General features: G+C 37.4%; 1 long non-coding RNA gene across 4 annotated transcripts in view; it reads left to right on the top strand.

Moving 5' to 3' along the window:
- Positions 1-1,030: 1,030 nt before the first annotated feature.
- Positions 1,031-18,769, top strand: part of Gm39380 — a 120,441-nt gene continuing 102,702 nt past the window's right edge. For all 4 annotated transcript variants that reach the window (XR_001779238.1, XR_870944.1, XR_870942.1 and 1 more), the window contains exon 1: positions 1,031-1,131. This is a non-coding gene — a long non-coding RNA (predicted gene, 39380). The remainder of the gene's footprint in view (positions 1,132-18,769) is intronic.

Here is an 18,769-nt window from a genome sequence, read left to right on the forward strand (position 1 = left end):
TCTACTTTGAGCTTAATACAGTACACAAGATACTTTGTGAAAATTGTATGACCTATTGTCTCTTTCTCAGGATCAGATTTATTCAAGTCTTTTTATTCCTTCATAAATGTGTATTTTTCATAAGAAGATATATGTGGGTTTCTCCAGAATTCAGTTATTTGACTCATTAAGAATTATACAGAAATGAAATGAGCTTATGTTTTATTAGTGGCTATTAATTCAGAACACTGAATATTCTGCTAGGTATGGCTTGCTTTCAGTAATTATTTGATATTATTTGTCTCTCAATATATTATATGTACATTTCAGCCTTCCTTTATCAGTCCCTACCAGCTGTTTCTCTTTTATTTTAATTCTAGCTTTATGTTTAGATTAAATGCTTAATTTGTACATTGTTTTTACTCTTTTGGAGAGATTAGTCTTATAATTCTTGCTCTATATTAAAGGTTTAAATACACAGTAATTTTTTAGTTACTAAAAAATTCTGTTTACAATTTTTCATAGTGAAGAGTTATGTGGATTTTTTTTTTCAGTTTTCCTCACAGTGGTTTTTGTTTTTATATCCTTGGAGGCAATGTCCTATGATCAGGGAGTCCAGTTGTCATTGTTATGAAGTTTTGGACATTTTGGAGAATTTCTCTATGCCTAGTAGATGATCAACATTTGAAATTATTCTAGAGACCTTTAAGAATCAGTACTTTCTCTGTGTTCCATGTGAAGTTTCTTAATGCAGGATTTCACATAGAATAGGCCCTAAATCTCGAGTCAAAGGATAATCTATTACAAAGCATACTGCTATTTCAGTTTGAATGTTCCCATTAAAACACATGTTGAAGTTTAATCATCTCATGAGGTAATAGATGGAAGCAGATGGGACCACTAAGGGATGACTATGTCATGAGGGTTTGTGCTTCTATCCCTGTACATCCATTCATGGGTTAATGATTAACAAGTTAATGAGTTGATAAGAGTTTGTGTGCTATGAAAAATACTTTGGCTCCTGTCTCTTGGTACATTCCTTCATGCTATATGGTGTCATGTGCTACCTTAAGACACTGGGGAGTCTCTGCCAGGAAGAAGGTCAAAGGATCGGGCCTGCAGACTTTGGTCTTGGTATCATCTAGAACCAGGGTAAATAAATCTTTCTTCTCTATAAGTTATCTAGCTTTTAGTTACAGCAACAACAGCAATGAAATTTGCGCCAACCTCCTATGAAACTTTTGTGCATATGTGAGATGTATAAAATGGCAAGGCTGACCTTTAAAGCAGCTTTACTATAATTGGTTTAAAAGTTGTCACCTGTGAAGGTGTAGCACTATACTGGTTCTGTTTTCCATCTGGAATGCAAACTTAGATGAGAGGAATGTTTAAAATACTCAGTTTATCTTCTTATAACAAAGTGTTTGGTAACTAATTTTGGAATCAGACTCTTTACCTAATTAGCTCACTGCAGCATTTATTGTTTAAATTATCCACACGGGAACACGGATGTCCTTGCTCAGTGGTAGCATCTTGGGAAGTTCTATGAGGCAAGAAGACACTGGTGCTTTGGACTCAAACTACTAAATACAAAGCCCGGTTTTTTGTTTGTTTGTATTGATTCTTTTTTTTTTTTTTTTTTTTTTTTTTTTGAGATAGGGTCTATTTATGTAGCCTTGGCTGTCCTAGAATGTGCTATGAAAACCAGACTGGCTTCAAACTTGTAGCAATCTGGCTGCCTCTGCCTCCCTAAAGCTGGGGTTCAAGGCAGCCCTCTTCTGCTGTTCAATTGTGTGGTGTTGGCTGAAGTGTCTCCCTCTGCTTTTGCTCTTTCTTTAAAACTGGAATAATAACAGCACGTTTTTTGGGATTATTGTGAGAACAGTTTCAGTAGGTATGGAGGTGACAAGTGAGTGCCAGACAGGAATGTCTCTGAATGCTTTGCTTGCAATAATATCTGCAAACATTCATCATTAAAGATTAAAAGCAGCGTTTAGATTTTAGGGGAGAAATATTCCCTCTGGACTGAAAAATACTTTTTCTTTTTTGTTTCAGATTTTGATGATTATTATTTCAATTAAAATGTATAATTAAAGTATTTAATTAAACCACCACACAGATATTGATGTGTAGCCTGACACTGAGGCTTTGCACTGGCAGTTATGGCTGCCTTGGAATTCATACATAAAGTTTTATTCTGAGAATTCCAAGTGTTGACAGGAAATGCTAAAAATGAGATAGGGGAGTGCTAGGAAAATGCAGAAAACAAACTGCACCCCATGCATGGCTGTTGGTGAGCCACAGGGCAGCTTCTGAATGGCCCTGACTGGAGTTACTCCTCAGCAAACTACACAGACCTGTGGCTTGAATTAGCATGGGCAAGTGCCAGGCTAGAGATTTCCCTTCAAGAGGTCTTCAGGTTCCAGCTGTTAAACTATCAGGAAGCCTCAGACTACTTGAAAGACACAACACAGGAGGCAGAGTCCCTTTTTCTGAAGATTACAAAAACTCGCCTGTTCCTTAAATAGAAATAGCAGATTTATGTGAAGCCACTGATCAAAACCTCCTTGAGCATGAGCTCCAGGAACACCCTGTGTCAACACGGTGAAAACACCCTGCGGATGCCTCAGGATCAAAGTCCCCTTTCACAGCCACGCTTCCCAGAATGACCCAGATCCCCTATTCCATGCCGTCCTACCTGTTAGGTTATACAGGTGGAAATTGAGAGTAATGTAATCCACCTCAGCACACAGAACAGAGCCAACTTTCATTCCTCCAAAGAATACAGCTTGTGTTTTGTTTAAAGGTGAGATTCTAAACCACTGGTAGATGGCTGAAATATAGCTTTTTTTTTTTTTTTTCTCTTTTGAGTAAGGGTGGTAGTGAGAGGTTTTGGTACCAGTTTCAAGAATAGAGTCCTTTATATTTAAACGTTCTCAGAGGATCAGACAAGCAGTAACAATTTGTTCAAGGTCAACTTTTTTTCTTACTTTGTCTTAAGTCTTTCTTACAAAGCAACTATAAATATGAAATTTTCTCTGAGTTAGCTTTCTTCCTATCAAATCCATCTATGGTAGATACAATGAATTCTTGGTTTACAAAGCTCCATGATTCTGGGTAAATCTGTTGATGTCCAGATAGTGGACTGTACAAAGCTGATGTAAGGGGCTTCATTTCAGAGCAGTACCTGAGCAGTGAGGAAGAGAACATAGTCTTGGGCCATGGCTATGGGGACTTTCAATGTAGATTACCCAGTTTTGAGCTACATAGCCCATTCATAGACACCCTGAGCATCTTCATAAGGCTCACATTATAAGAATGGAAAGTTAAGGAGCAGTGGCAGAGGCTGGGGAAGCAACTCAGTGGTGCAGCACATGCATCATGCTGCCAAGACCATGGATTTAACTGAGTTCTGAGATAAGACAATTATAGTGATTATGGTTAGGTCATAGGCACCCATCACTCTAGGAATTCTGGATTGGGTCCTTATGCTCTATGGAAAGCCAATGGAGGGTTTTAACTGATGTGCTAACTGATGATTTTGCTCCTTTCCTATGAGCACATTGTGCAGACCAAGTCAAATGAGAGAGATATAGTGGAAAAACGTGAGAAATCTGAACTAGACATTTCTGTCTTGAACAGCTTAGCAGCACTTGTGAACAGTTGGTGGCCAGCGTCTTTGCTTCCACATTTAAGCTGATCATTAGATGCTTTTAACATTCTGCATCTCCACCTTAGCTATATTCATTAGGGAGTCAGGTCAATGTTTTCTATCAACTTTTACAAATATCAATTAGTTTTGATTTTTAAACCCTTACCATTTTATTTTGATAAGTGCATAAGGTTGCAAGGCAATGACTGTGTCGTACTAAGAGCAGACTGTGGGGGAGGTGAATCCACTCGGCCAGACATTGAGATTTCATGGCTTAGCCTAGCAGACGAGCCTGCTGAATGCTGCAGGTCTTGAACCGCACTCCAGCTTAGACTGTTCTCTTCCCCTGGTGTGAGATTGACTGTTATGGAGTTACTAGCCGTGCAATTCAGAAAGAAAATGTGCCCTAGGTGGTTATCCTCCCGCTTCTGTTCCTGCTTCTGCTCCTCTTCCTGCCTAGCCCCCCCCCCCTTCTCTCCCTCTTCCCTTCTCCCTCTCCCTCTCTCTTTTCTCCTCCCCTTTCCTCTCTTTTCTTCTTTTCTGGGCTTGCTGTGCATGCATGTCTAGAACTGAGGTAGTTTACAAATGATTTTTCAAAATCTCAAGTGCATAAATTGTTGCTGAGAACCAGCACTGTTCTTTGAAAGCCACACAAATAATCTCACGAGCTTATTGCACCTTATCTTTGTTAGAACTAAGTCTAAAAGATGAGTTACAGATGACTGAAATTAATGATTTACTAAACAGTGCTTTACGTATTTTGCTATATATTTGATCTAGACTTTAAATTTTTCATATATAGTACCATAAGAGATGTATTCTTGTTTCTACTGTTTTATTAATTATTATTATTATTATTATCATTATCATTATCATTATCATTATCATTATTATTAATTTGGTTTTTTGAGACAGGGTTTCTCTGTGTAGCCCTGGCTGTCCTGGAACTCACTCTGTAGACCAGGCTGGTCTCGAACTCAGAAATCTGCCTGCCTCTGCCTCCCAAGTGCTGGGATTAAAGGCGTGTGCCACCACTGCCCGGCTGTTTCTACTTTTCAAATGAAGTCAAAAGAAAATTTGAAAATGTATTCAAGAGAACGTGAATATTTGCTAGTAAGAGTTTTTAAAGTTATCATTGTATATCTAAACTGGTATGAGAAATAAAAAACAATCTGAATTAGGGTGTAAAATAAAATAAAATCTATGAAGGCAATGAACTGCACTTCAGTTAACAAGAAAGGAAGGTTGTGTAATATCACAATATCACGTGAGGTAGTATAGAATCTGATCTTATACAAAGGCCATGTAGACAAGAGATGGAATACAGCTATTAAGTGGTAAGGTAGAGATTTTGTATAGTGAAATAGTTGTAATTTGCACAAAACCTTGGTTTACATGTTGAAATAAGTGGTAAATAACCTATCCTATGTAAATATTTTACGAACAATATACTGTCTTAAATTATTAAATCAGGATAATAATGCCTAAGATGTGTACCAGTATCAGCAGGAGCATGATTGGAGTATCTGTTTATTACCTTCTTGAGTCCAGGTTTATAATATGCTTAAGAATATACTCACATAAGAATAGCTAATAATTTTTGAAATTAATATGTTTGGAATAGGCTTCACTCCTTTTGAAGACATTCCATTGATATGTTATGATTAGAAGGCCTTTTCTTTCACACTATTTTCAAACGTGGCTTGGCCGCACTAACAGCATGCAGAGTTTCAAATGAAAGGAGCCTATCATTGACTATGTTCACCATATTATTAGTTGTGCCCCCAGTTCTTTAGAAGCTCTGTTAAAACCTCACTAGCCATAATTGTTCCTGTCTGAAAGAACTACAGGGATGGAAATGGAGAGAAGCTTGAGGAAAAGAAGGTCCAGTGACAGATCCAAAATGGGATCCAGCTCAAGGGGAGGTCCCACGGCCTGACACTATCACTGAAGCTATGAAGAGCTCACAAAAAGGGATCTATCATGACTGTTCTCTGAAAGACCCAACAAGCAGCTAAAAGAGTCAGATGCAGATATTTGTACCCAACCAATGGGCAGAAGCAGCTGACCCCTGCTGTTGAATTAGGGAAGGTTGAAAGAAGTTGAGGAGAAGGGCGATTCTGTAGGAGGACCAACAGTCTCAATTAATCTGGACCCCTGAGATCTCTCAAACACTGGACCATCCAACAGACAGCATACACGAGTTGATATGAGACCCCCCAACACACGCACAGTAGAAGACTTCCGGGTCTGTGTTCATTCAGAGATGATGTACCTAACCCTCTAGAGACTGGAGGCTCCAGGGAGTTTAGAGGTCAGGCGGGGTGGGGGGCATCCACGTGGAGATAGGGTGGGTTTGGGAGGAGGCTTGGGATGTGGAGCAGTCAGAGGGTGAATGGGGGGCATTGGGGAATGGAATATGGAGTGCAAAATATGAATTAAAAATTTAATTTAATTTAATTTATAAAAACCTCAGTAGCAAAGTGAAATCCTTTCTTATATCAAGGTTGGTTCTACAAAAAAAAAATTGGAAGTGAATTGAGTTGCTGCACATGCACAAATGCGTGGAAACCACCACCACCTCCTCCTCTCTTTTCTCTTCCCCCTTTATACTTACATATTGAAAATAAGAAAGCAGTTACATACTAGACACAGCCACTATAGTCCTGTAGGAGTATCTGCATTGACATGCATAGTAATGTCTTCCTTTATACAGTGAAAAGTCGAAATAAGGAAATCAATAGAGGGAGCCACTTGATATTCTCCATACAATACATTTACACGCAGCCATCAAATTATATTAAAATAATAGTTATATGTATATTTATTGAATAGTTACTATATCCCACTCAATGCACTGAAAAATATGTTTAATTTTAACACTCAGAGCAGCCCAATACCTTCCACAGCACACCTGAAAGCCATAGGTTAAGTTGATGGCTGAAGTCAGATTCAGTCTGACTCAGGTGTGACTCAGGTGTCCACTGGTTCCAGCCTATCTGAGCTTATACATATTTAATTGCATAGGAAAATGCATAGAATTTGTTAAGAGAAATCTCAGGAGGTTCTAGGCATAGTGTTATCATGCTAGACATCTTTATGTGTGTGAGGAAAAATAAAAACCAAAATAAATAAATAAATAAATAAATAAATAAATAAATAAATAATTAAAAAAACAAACCACCTAGGGATGGTGAGAAAGTCTATACTTATAATTAATGTTTTACTTTGTTTTCTGACTTTTGTGCAGAGAACATTTAATAATTTTATAGTAGGAAAATAAAGTTTCTCTCCCCCCAGTCCCATGCCTGAAATGTTAATTGTAACATTATTTCTAATATAATTGGGAATAGTTTGAATGTCAAGCAATTGTTCAATGAAACACAGCTCACCAATGCAGGGAAGCAATTTAAAATAAGCGATGTATATTAAGCATACCTAACAAATAGAGATCAAGTTAAAGTAATATTCTTTGAAATAAGGGGAGGCAGTAAATGTTTCTCGGAAAAATTATCACATTGGCTTATACTATGGTTATGATGTAAATCCTTGTGTGCAGTGAAAGGCCACAGTGTGGGGGATAAAAATGATTGAAGAGTTTGCAGGATGAGGAGTGATAAGACAATTTTCTTTTGTGTTTTATGTGTGAAAAATACTGTCAAGTATACAATCTCCGTGTGATAAACTGCTGGATTTATAAAAGCAGAGGTGTCTAAGTGAAATGCTCGATTTCCTTTACTATGATTCAAAGTTGCGCACCTCTCAGGCAATCAGATGGGTGTGGCCTTAACTTTCAAAATTTCATTCTCAGTATCTTCAGCATCATCGGAAGGGATATGTCGGGCACGGCTCCCGCCGGTTTCCTTTCTCCAGATTGCTGCCATCTCAAATTAGAAAGCAACCTGAGTAAAAGGTCCCCAGACAGGTTGTCTCGGTCGTTTTGACAAATACTGCATATTCTGTCCCCCCGGGGTCATGGCGAATGACAGGATGTGAAAAGTGAATAGAAAATGCTTCTCTGGTGCTCTCTCTTCCCTGATTTGCTGAGTAAGGCAAGCAGTGCAGAAAGCCTGCGGCTTCTAGCTACATAGTTCCAGAGGGCGTCCACAAAGGCAAACTGTGTTTCCTGCCCAGAGGTGGACGTGCCAGCTCAGCATGTGTCATGCCTCTGGGGCAGCAGAAGGAAGGTTGGCTATTTGCCCAGTTTTCTTTCAGAGCCCAGGTACAGAAGGAGGCCAAATATCAAGCTGTCTGTTTCTGAACCAAGTGGCTTGCCTGTCTCCTTTCTTCTCTCACCGATCTCTGATCCAATGCAAAGATTGTTACTGGTAGATAAAAACGCATCACAGCAGTAACACAGCCGGGTTCTGTAAGAGTAACCTTAGCAAGCCATTCAATGTCAGCCAGTACTGCCTAGTTTGTGTGTATGCTTTTACACATTTTAGCACTCCACTGACCTTTTTCATGAATTATAATTGAATCGTAGAAATGTTAACTTCTTTTGCTTCTGTGACAAGTCAAGGAAGGGTTTTGATGATCTTAGGTCTCCTAAAGAAAAAAAAAAAAAAAAAAAAGAAATGTACTACACAAGCCAGGTGCTGCTTACTGAGAAATTTCGATCTAGAAGTTCAAACCGTTTTGCTAACTAGATCTTACCCAGGTGATCATGATTTCTCATGCCTGGAGTGTCACATGTCTGAAGTGGAAAAATGATTGTCCTAAATATTTCACTGTCAAATCTTCAGGCTGCAAACATCCTTAGGAGCTCTGATCTAAGTGTATGGGTTTGGCATCTAAGGTTAACAGGCAAAGTAGGTGACTCAATATTTGATACTCTTCTATGGCCTTAAGAGTGGTATTGAATTCAGTACTGTCAAGTGGAAGTGCCCATAAACATGTGAAAGTAGGTTTAGGGGTTAGGAATGGATGCTATCACTGGAAACCCTTCAATCCCATAAAATAAAATAATAGCTACAGATTTTAGTGGACTGTGTAATTCTAAATCGTTAAAAAGTTGAATGGCTATGAATAACTTATGCAGAAAACCCAAACCAATTCATGACAAGCTTTTGTCATTTGTTGTATTAAACTGTCTTTCTTAGTTAAAAAAAAAAGCACTATTTACATTAATTAATTTATTTATTCACTTCACATTCTGATTGCAGCCCATCTCTCTCCTCCAAGTACCCCCTCAGATAGTCTCTTCCCCATCTCCCTTCATCTTCTCCTCTGATAAGGGACAGACTCTTATTAGGAAGGTGGGTATCAACCCACCCTGGTCCTTCAAGAGAATGAGGCACATCCTCTCCCACTCAGGTCAAACAAGAAAGCCAGTCAGAACAACAGGATTCATAGGCAGGCAACAGAGTCAGGAACAGCCCCCACTCCAGTTGGTGTGGGACCGACCAGAAGGAAGACCAAGCTGCACATCTACTAAATGTGGTAGTGAGGGCAGTAGGTCTAGCCCATGTATACTCTTTGGTTGGCAGTTCAGTCTCTGGGAACCCCCAACTGCCCAGGTTAGTTGACTGTGTTCATCTTCTTATGGAGACCCTATCCCCTCTAGGTCTCTCAATTCTTCCCCCTATTTTTTCACAAGATGCCTGAGCTCCACCTAATGTTTGGTTGAGGGTCTCTACATCTGTTTCAGTCAACTGCTAGGAAGATTCTCTCAGAGGATAACTATGCTAAGTTCCTGTCTACAAGTATAACAGAATACCATTAATAGTGTTAGGGATTGGTTCTTGCCTACGGGATGGGTCTCAAGTTGGGCCAGACATTGATTGGCCATTCCTTCAGTCTCTATTCCTCAATCTCTGCTCCATCTTTGTCCATGACATGTGGGTTGTTTCCATTTTCTGGCTAGTATGAATAAAGCTACTCTGAACATAGGTGAACAAGTGTTCTAATGGTATGGTGTATAGTCTTTGGGTATATGCCAAGGAGTGGTATAGCTGAAAAGTTCTTCAGGTAGAACTATTCCCAGTTTTCTGAGAAACTGCCAAATTGATTTCCAGAGTGGTTGTACAAGTTTGTTCTCTCAACTAGGAATGGAGGAGTGTTCTCCTTACTCCATATCATCACCAGCATGTGCTGTCTCTTGAGTTTTTGATCTTAGCCATTCTGACTGGTTGTCAAGTGGAATCTCAGAGATGTTTTGATTTGCATTTCCCTGATGACTAAGGATATTGAGCATTTCCTTAAGTACTTCTTAGCCATTAGAGATTCCTCTGTTTTGAATTCTCTGTTTAGCTCTGTACCCCATTTTTTAAATTGGGTTATTTAGTTTCTTGGTGTCTAACTTCTTGAGATTATCTATCTATCTATCTATCTATCTATCTATCTATCTATCTATCATCTATCTATCTATCTATCTTTTTCCTATCTATCTATCTATCTATCTATCTATCTATCTATCATCTATCTATATAAAATTTGGATATTATCCCTCTGTCTGATGGAAGGTTGGTTAAGATCCTTTCTCAAACTGTAGGCTGGTATTTTGTCATATTGTCAGTGCTCTTTACCTCAAGAAGTTTCAGTTTCATGAAGTCCCATTTATTAATTATTGATCTTAGTGCCTGAATTATTGGTGTTCTGTTAAGGAAGTTGTCTCCCAAACTGTTCACTTTGCTCTACATTTCTCTACATTAATTTTGGTCAAAACATTTAAACAATAAAATATTAACATCTGTGATCTCAAAATATGATATTCTAAATTTAAAAAGGCATCAGTACAACTGATGGAAAAAATGTGAAATATGGCATAGTCTTGAGTTTACAGAGATTGGCTGGGAATAAATAGCCATTTGAAATGTCTTTACTTTCTTAGGATTTATTAAGCAAAAGACTTGTCAACCTCAAACACAATAGTGAATGTTTTTTTTCCCCTTGTGGAGAGTCTGTAAGGAAGGCCTCTACTGTTTTATGAAGCAACATTAATCTTAAGTCCACATGGGATTAAAGATATTTTAATTAAGCATATAGCCTGGCACTTTATAACCTCAAATTTGAAGATGATAAAGCATTTTATAATGGTCATTGAATTAAGCACTCCTAGGACTTTTACAGACACAAGTAGAGAGGATAATTATCCAATTAGTCTAGCTCTAGACCCAAAAGATATGCAATAGACAGTATGAAAGTTGGGCCTCTTAAAAAGCTTTTCTTCCTGGAAATGTGGTTATAAATTTGCTGATCCAAGAGGAATCACTTATAATGTTGGAGCAGGACTCATATGTAATCATTCATTCAACAAATCTTAATTCTACACTTATTCTTTTCATTTTTCTAAGCACTGGAGACATAAAAGTGAAAGAGTTGTTGTACACATAGATTTCTGCTGGAGGAGGAGAGAGAACAAAGCAGCAATGCTCTTGACTAGAAAGGCTAGTATTGGAAAAATGTGTTCCCCTGCAATTAGATGACAGTTTAGACATATTTACACACACACACACACACACACACACACACACACACACACACACCTACTAGAAGTTATCGAGATACTAATACATAAGTGAAAATCACAGGGTTAAGATGAAGTATAGATGTCTTGGCAGTAGCCTTGTATTTAAGGCCACTTGTTTCCCCTCACTTTCCTTGTGTGGGGATGTTTACTGATTCTAAACAGGTAGTGGAGAGTGGAGATTTTGATTGCTTCACAGCCTAGGGGTACAGTTGGTAGATAAAAAAAACTGTCAATAAGCCCAAGGCTAACCTTGATAGCACACATTTACAACAATGTAATTACTTTGGGTTTAGAATACACACTCTTTTCCACTACATGTTGAACACTTGCATATATTGGTCCATAAAAACTACCAATGTCTTTGAAAGGATTGAAGCATACACATAGTGTGATGCTTTGCTATAATGAATTTGTGTCAAAAATCAATAGTATAAAGATAACTAGAACATTACTAATATACTTGAAATTAAAAAATGGATATTTGCCAGGCAGTGATGGTGCCTGCCTTTAATCCCAGCACCTGGGAGGCAGAGGCAGGTGTATTTCTGAGTTCGAGGCCAGCCTATTCTAAAGAGTGAATTCCAGGACAGCCAGGGCTATACAGAGAAACCCTGTCTCCAAAACAAAACAAAACAAAACAAAAAATGGATATTTAAGAGACCCATGGTACAAAAAACATACGCGATGGAAATCAGAAAATAACAACTAATAAACTCTTGGTGAGACTAGTCACCCAAGGGATCACCCAAAATAAGATCCAAGTGCTCAAATATCCAATGTAAGAACATTAAAAACACATCTAAGCAGAGCCTACAGATTTTTAAATAATATGATAATGTTGGGAACAGTTTAATTAATTAATTAATTAAGGTCAATTTAATTAAGTTTAACATTTATGTTAAATTAGAAAATGTAGAAAAGGCATTTCAACAAAACTATTTCTAAAAGGAAATATAAAACCAAAGCGTTTAGTAACTATGAAAGTAGTTAAATCTATGATTTCAAACTTCCCACAGGGAACTCTTTCATCCACTATTGGCTGGTTATAACATATTCCCTTCTCTTTTTGAAAAATTTATTTTCTTTCCTTTTTGAAATTATAATATAATTACATAATTTCTTCCTTCCCTTTTCCCAATTTAAATTTTCTCATGTCCTCCTTGTTCTTTTTCAAATTCATGGCCTCTTATATTATTATATATATATATATAATATATATAATATATGTATATATAACTAAAAATAATCAGTTCTGTCTATATTATTTATTATTTCTATGTTTTCAAGTCTGATCCTTTGATATATATATACTAGTCTCAATCAAATTAATGTGCTTTTCCCTGGAGAAGACTATCTTACTATCAGCATTCCTTAGTTGACTGAATTTTTTGTGTGGTATTGAGGCCACCTGGGTTTTCTCTGGTCCATTGTGACATGTCTGTTGTCCTTGCTTACCTCATGTTTAGGCAGTCATGTTGGGAGACTTGTGGGCATAGCTTCTGGCATTCCTAGGAGATACAATCTTACAGTAAACTCCCTGATCCTCTAGATCATACAGTCTGTCTTTCCCCCTTCTTTTCAATCTTCCTGAAGCCTCAGTTATGGGAGTATTTTGTAGCCATGTGGGAATATATATATATATATATATATATATATATATATATATATATGAAAAATATTTAAATGGAGTTACTACATAATGGTGGAGGCAATGCCACTATACCTAGTGTGCTAGGTATGTATGGGTTACATCTTCTTGACCCACAACAGAGGTTTATCTGCAAGATATATTGGTGCAATAATGACACAAATGTTATGGGAGTACACAACCATGTTTACAATTGCTATTATTGGATTTAAAGGCCACTGTATGAGATGAAACCCATTCTTGACACCACTGAAGTGACTAAGAACCAGAGACTAGGTAGGTCATAGAAAATGACTTCTAATCACATATTGCTATACCCACAGATCATATATCACTCAACTTCATCAGAAAGGCTTCTTTTTTCAGTAGATGGGAACTAACACGGAGGACCACAACTGGGCAATATATAGAGAATGAGAGACTTTGGAGCACTCAGTCATAAATAGAATGTCTTTATCAGACCCCTCTCCTCAAGGCTCAGGAATCCATGTGGAAAAGAAGGAAAGATTATAAGAGTTAGAGACAGTAGATGTCTCCAAGGAAACAATTTCTTATGGACACAGCAGGACTGATATGCATATGAATTCATAGAGACCAGGACAGCTGAGAAGGTTTAAATAATTGTCCAAACTCAACTGCAAAATGCTTGTCTCTCTGAAATGAACTTGGCCTCACTGCCATCCCTTCCTTCAGTTTTACTCTTCTGAGCTGCAAGCATCAACTGGTAAGCCACAGGGAGACTCGCCCAGACCCTTGGGCTTTGCTCTTAGAATGCTTTGTCCATATAGAGTGTGCATGCAAAGCTAAAGGAGTTTTTTTCCCCCCCATGTCAGCTATGATGTTGAACAGTTCCTTGATTTTTTTTTTTAATCTCATGTGTTTTAAAATCTACAGGGATATTTGTCCTAGTATTTCCCACAGAAAATCATCATAAGGATTCTTTGAAAGTAGGCCATTCGATGAATGGTCTTCTCCATTCTTACTGTCTGGTGTTCAGTCAGTGCTTTAGATTCTTCTTATGTGAATGAAATGATATAACATAAGTATGCAGACTGAGCTTTGAACATTTTCTTATTGTTTTTATTTATTGGTAAGAACTCTGAATGGTAGCTCCTGAAATACAGGCATTTTCTGCTTTTCTAAAATGATCGCCTAAGCTGCATGATTCCCAGCAAGGGAAACGTTCATCTTGTTTTTAATACTGACATCACTATGGGCCCCTAGATGCTAATATGATAAGAGCCTTCGAAATAAGCATTTTAGATAGGACTTTACTGCTTTAATAAATGTTTTTCTTATGACTCCGATTTCTCATTTTGATTAGTGATACAAGAAAACACCTAGATGATATTGTCAAGTCTCATCCATCATCAAATATGAAGCAAGTAATCTGAATAAAAATCTCTAGACACTTCCAGCAAATCCATTTCTTTAATCATGCTGCTGGCTTGGTTTCTAATATCTTCAAAGTTTCTTGCTGACGCACTCTCTGCAAGTGATAAGGAGGCAGTTGACTCTCCTAAGTGCTGCTGTGGAGAGCTCCACCAGCCCTCAGTCTATTGTTCTGTGTGTTCCTTAGTATTCACAGCATTTGTGAACCCAAGGGAGGCATCAGCAGTGGGAAGACTCCACAGCATGTGATTAAAGGAGTGGGAAGTCTTCAGCTGATTTTCACCGTGAATCACGAAAATCTAATCTTTTAGTTTTTCAGGATGTTACATGTGGGAGAGCGTTATTTTCTCTTAGTGTCAGAGTTAAGTAAATGTGCTTATATTTTCATTGTCCTGGATAACAGGCCAGAGTAAATCAGCAAGCATTCACACTGATTGTTTCTCTGCATACATATTAAAGAACTACGTATAAAACTAATTTTATAAATTACTGTGCTCATGAAGAGAAATAAGTGTTAAGGTCCCAGTTCTTACAGATTCTGATTTAAACGTGTGAAGCCTCAGTTTCTTCTAGAGTTCTGGGAATCAGGAGCGCTATCATTAGGCCTTCAGTTAAAGTGGCAGACAGTGACAGGACATAGTTACCCTTTCAGGTCCTCCATAGCCTGCAACCTTCCTGAAAGACAATGCCTTTTCAGCCTCCAGACCAGGGAAAGAGTCTTTGAAAGTGGGAGAACTTTCAGACCTTCAAAATGCTCTTTCAGAAAAGGAATCTATGTTGTCAATTTCTGTAGCGAGAAGTTACATCAAAGTAAACAAGAGAATTCAAATCAGAATTCAGCTCTTACACGAGCTAAATTGAACTCCCATTTTATACCCCATCCCATCTCGCTTTGTCTGTTTCTCCCTTGACAGAAGCACAGGAAAATAATTTTCACTTTTTGGAATTCTAGTTGTTTAGAAGAGTTCTAAGAGCTTTATGAATTCCATTTTGAATTTTAACCAGTCTGCTCTGAATTAATCAGGATGAAATTGAAATGTGTCTTTTTCTGTTTTTTGAGTTTGATTTAAAGATCATTATTAGTATTCTAAAGAATTGTGGACAGTCCTCTGATTTACTGGAAACAAACACACGAACAAAAAGTTTAAATAGCATGCTGTGCTTTTACAGAAAGTTTTCTTTATTGGCAAAGGGTTGAGATTTGTTTAGGTTCTCAACTTTCTCCCAGCGCTAGCTACATGTTTGCTAAAGGGTCCTTATTAATATAGCAATACAGGAAATATAAGTTGTATCATTACCCATTAAGTGACAGTGAATATTAAAAATTTAACTTTGCTCAGTGGCAGTATCACAGCCAATAAAAATTTGTCTGAGACATAGTCATTGCTAATTATTGCTAATAAATATTAAAAATTTAAGGAATTCATTAGAGTTATAGATTATGTTCTTTACAAATTTTAAATTCAAGCGTGTTTGCACAATCAGCTCATAATTTGAGCCCATGCCTAGGTCTTTAGGAGTGAGGGAGGATCGGTGCAGAAGCATTGCTGAGAGCACTCACATCTGCTTCATTACAGCTGAAATTTAGACTCCTGCATCTGAACTAAGCCCAAACCTCCAAGAAATCACCCATTCTCGTTCTCAGCCACCCTCCTTTACCTGTCACTCTTCCAGGCCACAAACAGTTTGTGGTTATTAACTTTTGTGTGCAGTGAGTTTAGCAGGTCTGTTGTACTTAGGTGTACTCATGCAGGAATGAGCATGGACATATATAATGGCAGGGTAGGCTGCTTGATGTTGCCCACTTAAGGATTCATTTCAAAATATGGAAACAACTCTTCAAATGAATGAACTGATAAACTGGAAAATTCATACATTTTAGTTAATATGTAAATATTTGCCCTGTATGGACACTTGCCGGACCTTATGAATAGGGTACAGGCAGTGAGTGACAAGAGACATTTAGTGATCATTAATAGATGTAAACACGGCTTCCCTCTGCACACAACATGGAGCACACACCAAGCTGGAATATCCAAAACATATACCTTTCATGAAAAGGTAAACTTTACATACTTGTGCATTTATAGGAAATTGTCAATGTATGGTTTTGGTGGAAATAAAATATATTTCTGAGAATTCATAGCTGAACAACATCTTGAGAGAGATTTATAGCCAGGATTGATGCTAGTTCTATGGTTTGAAGAACAAATCATTCATTCATTTAAGAGGAGTCTGAGTTGACTTTCTCAGAAACTGGCAAAGGCAAATACAATTACTTGTAGAAGAATCTATCTTCAACACAGGCTTTAAGTCATCTCAATAGCCTGGCACGATGCCACACATCTGTTATCATAGAACTATGAATGGGGAGGCAGGAGACTGTGAGTTCCAGCCAACCTTAGGTTACACAGTGAAACTGTCATAAGTCATTATGTTAATTAATAGTTCTCCGTATATGAAGTTACACAAAATACACACTCTCAGTAGCTCTTTACAAAAGAACTGATAGAGTAGAATGAGAGAAAATCAAAAGCAACAGAAATTAATAGAGTTTGCATGTTGACATTTTAAGATATACATTATATAAGTTAGAATGCTTAAAATATTTAAAGACAAATTGAAATGAAGGAAAAAATGGAAGTACAAAACAAAATTTTTGAAAGTGATCAACAAGTCTCTAAGAGACCTTAATAGAATTTCTAGAAATAAAAATTATTTCCAATCAGTATCAGTATCTAGTAGATATTTGATATATATATATATATATATAATGCAAATTTTGAAAACAGAATTTAAGATTGTTCATACAGAAAGGAAATAAGTACATGTTATCATGTGTAAAAAGGAGAGGAAGGAAAATAGAGTGTAGAAACATCTGGAAAGTTTTCTTAAATGGATGAAGACCATTAACTCAGTGAGACTCTCAGATACAAAGCAAGATAAATCCACATGTAAACACATTGTACTAAAATTGTAAAACATCAAAAGAAAGAATGTAGCTACAGAGGTAGAAAGATCTTTAGCTGCGTGACTGTGACCTCCATCACAATATAGAAAGAGGGAATAGAATATGTCAATAGGTTGAGATACAAATGCAAATGTCAGTCTTGCATTTTACTCACAATGAAAGTATCTGCCAAGCACCAGGGAAAAATAAAATAGGTCGGAACAAACAATCAGTCAAACAACAAAATAGAGCACACACAGCTAACAGACAATGACTCTGAATAAAAGAAGATCATCTTAATTAGAAGAACTATGCTGAGAGAATGAATTGTAAGGATATTAAATTGAAAAGAAATGTTGACTTTATAAAATAAAAGCATGAATAGTAGCTTTGCAGATAATACCTTCTGTATGGAGCTTCTGGGGTCAAGGTGCTTTAAAGTACTTGAATTGCTTGAGTAAACACAGACTTTAATATGTTTTGTAGTTTGATAAACAGATAGGATAAAATATCTATACTTGTAACTATGAACAACTATATAAAATAGAAACTATATATGTGATTATTTACATAAGTCAGTATCCAAAATAGTAGGAATAATAAATAATTAAGAACAGAGAATTAGTTGAAAGTGGAAAGAAGAGCAAAGACCATATTGAAAAGAAATGGTAAGAATCAGCATTAAGAGTGCCATTAAAATGTGCTAGGGATCACAGTAACATTGGCTTATTAGATTTAATCAGTCAGAGATCTTCTTTCACAGAGAATTGAAAGATGATACACCTGGAACACTGAGGAGCAGAATGGTTTTGAATAGGAAAGAATGTCAGGTTTGGTCTGTGTCTTAGTTAGGGTTTTACTGCTGTGATAAAAAAAAAAAAAAAAAAAAAAACAACATTTAATTGGGGCTGGCTTACAGGTTCAGAGGTTCAGTCCATTATCTTCAAGGTGGGAGAATGGCAGTATCCAGGCAGGCATGGCGCAGGCAGAGCTGAGAGTTCTACGTCTTCATTCAAAGGCTGCTAGTGGAAGACTGACTTCTAGGCAACTAGGGTGAGGATCTTATACCCACACCCACAGTGACACACCCATTCCAACCAGGTCGCACCTATTCCAACAGGGCCACATCTTCAGATGGTGCCACTCTCTGGTCCAAGGATATACAAACCATCACAGTCTGTGAACACTACCAAAGCAAGTTGAATTGCTGAGTTTTCTCTTCTCATCTGCATATTTCATGATGTCACTTGTTTATTTAATTTTTTCACTTTTACATTTAGAAGATGTAATGAACATAGTTTTAAAAAAATGTTTTTTTGACATGCACACATAGCTTAAGATCCTTACTACATCCAAGGCTGCATCTGAGAATCAGAACTCAAGGACATCACTCACTCAAGATAACAAGACACAGTCCCAGAACCCTATGATGCCCACTGGATAGTAGATAAAGAGAGACTGTGAGCAATGCTCTACTCTGCACATCTGGAGAGATGCCACCTTGATCTGCCCAGTGCCTGAAGAGTCTCCTCAGGGACCTGACCCTCACATAGAGAGTTCTATTAGAAACTGAACCTGACCTTCAGCTAAGATACATTGCATAGGTGAGGAGCTTTGGGGAGATAGATAGGCTTATGATCATAGTTAGGAATTTAAAGTGTGAATCTTGTATGATGA

The sequence above is a fragment of the Mus musculus genome, chromosome 9 (assembly GCF_000001635.26).
Source record: "Mus musculus strain C57BL/6J chromosome 9, GRCm38.p6 C57BL/6J".
Lineage (NCBI taxonomy): Eukaryota > Metazoa > Chordata > Mammalia > Rodentia > Muridae > Mus > Mus musculus.